Genomic DNA, 2281 nt, shown 5'->3' with positions numbered 1-2281 from the left:
AAATAAAATCTTTTTTATTTCTGGCCACTTAATTTTTTAACCCTGGTCTAGCACTTCATTTTGGAATTTGGTGTATGTTATGATTCAGTGGCAATTCCTATCTTGATATCTGTTTGCATTTGATTTTTTTTTTTTTTCCCTCCTTGCCACAAAATGCCCACCTTTACATTTACAACCTTCACAATCAGTCCTGGTAACAATTATTCACCCTTGCATCACAAGATCTGCATTTCCTTTAATCAGTGCCGCCTACACAGATTGGATACTACCCAGTGGAGATTCTACCTTGCTCCACATTCTCTGGATCTAGGTTCCCTCTTGAAAGCTTGTAAGCCAGTCACTTCTTGCCTTTATAGCCCCCGCATTTTGGATAGTCAATGTCCAAGTCGCCCATCCCTGTCCACTCTGTGTATGGAGGGGGTGGGAATGATCCCTGCTGCAAAGATTTGTTCCCTGTTTTGAGCTACTGCATCCATAGGTGTAGGTCAAGTTCATCTAATATTGTATCAGGTTACTCTTTTTTTTTTTATCTCCATTTGATTTTTGACATTTTCTGAGCTCAGACACTCCCATTATTAGAATCCTGAACATTAATATGATTTTTACTTTATTTTCAAGCATAAGATAATGTCTGTCCTTTGGACATATCTCTCAGCCAAAGATCCAAGTCTGAGTTCTATTGAGAGTTGTAGTTAGGTGCCTTCAAGCTGGTTCTAATTCAAAGCAACCCTGTACAGGTGTCCCAAGGAATGATTCGCAGGTGTGAACTGTCAACCTTGCAGTTAGCAGTACAGTGCTTATCCTACAGCACCATCTAGGTCTCCAGTGAGAGATGGGGCTCTAGAGAGAGCCAAACTGCAACCAAACTCTGTTAGGCCTGGGGCATCCCTGTATAGGACTCTGACCCCACAATCATCCACCACCCCCACCCCCCCGATTTACAGTATTTCCAGGGCTGGAGCAAGATGGTGGTGCAGTGACAAGGCTGACTTATTTAAGAGCAGATTGAAGCATTCCTGGGCCTCCTTGTAGGAGACAGCAAGAGCCAAAGGGATTCAGAAACTTTCAAGTTATATAGCCTTGAGCAAGTCACTATACTTCTCTGAGCTTTGATTTCCACATCTGTAGAAGGAGCTCTGGTAGCGTAGTGGTTACGAATCGGGCTATGAACCTTAAGGTCAGTGGTTCAAAACTACCAGCTGCTCCGAGGGAGAAAGATGAGGCTTTCTACTCCCGTAAAGATTTATACCCTCGGAAACCCTGTACAGGGTTGCTATGGGTCGGAACCGACTCGACGGCACTTAACAACAACAACAGAATGACAAAAGGACCTCAAGGTCAGTAGTCCAAAACAACCAGTCGTTTCAAGGGAGAAAGATGAGACTTTCTGCTCCCGTAAAGATTTACAGCCTCAGAAACTTTATACAGGGTCGCTATGAGTCAAACCATACAGCCACCACCACCACCAGAATAAGCATGGAGTCCTGCTGTGGCGCTATAGGACAAGCACTGGACTGCTAACTGCAAGGTTGGTGGTTCAAACCCTTCAGCCACTCCTTGGAAACCCTATACAGGGGTCACTATGAGTCGGAAATGATTTGACGGTGCTTAACAACACAACAGAATAACAATAATGATTCCTATGCTCCCCAAGAGGATATCATACTTAATAGAGGGCCAGTGAAAAGGAGGAAAAGCCTCAATGAGATGAATGAGCCACAACAGTGGACTCAGTGTATCGGCAATCATGAAGCTGGCTCAGGACAGTTCTGGTGTACATCAGTGGTCATGGCTTGGAGGCACCTTGATGGTAACTATGATAGTTAAGTTAATGTGACTGGGCCAAGATTCTCAGTGGTTTGGAAATTGAGATGTAGCTGTCCCCCATGATGTGATTTGATGTGATAAGCCAATAAAATGATTAAAGGTAGGACTCACCATTCTTAATCCCACTACTCTGATCCCAAGGGTGTGGCATGCAACACCTTTCATCTTACAAGAGATAAAAGGAGAGAGACCTGAACAGAGAAGGAGAGACCCACTGCCACCAAGATAGAAGAGCCGGGAGTGGAGTGTGTCTTTTGCCCCCAGGGTTCCTGCATTGTGAAGCACCAAGGTTCAGGGGAAGATGGATGCCAAGATATATAGAGATCTCCAAGGAATACTGGGCCTGCAGATGCTGAAAGGAGACAAGGACCTTTCCCTGGAGCCAAGAAAGAGAAAGCCTTATGCTAGAGGTGGCTCTTTGAATTTGGACTTCTCACCTCCTAAACTGTAAGAG

This window comes from Chrysochloris asiatica, unplaced genomic scaffold (genome assembly GCF_000296735.1).
Source record: "Chrysochloris asiatica unplaced genomic scaffold, ChrAsi1.0 scaffold00007, whole genome shotgun sequence".
In the NCBI taxonomy this organism is placed as follows: Eukaryota; Metazoa; Chordata; class Mammalia; order Afrosoricida; family Chrysochloridae; genus Chrysochloris; species Chrysochloris asiatica.
The sequence above is the reverse complement of the archived record's forward strand: the minus strand, read 5'-3'. Positions refer to the sequence as shown.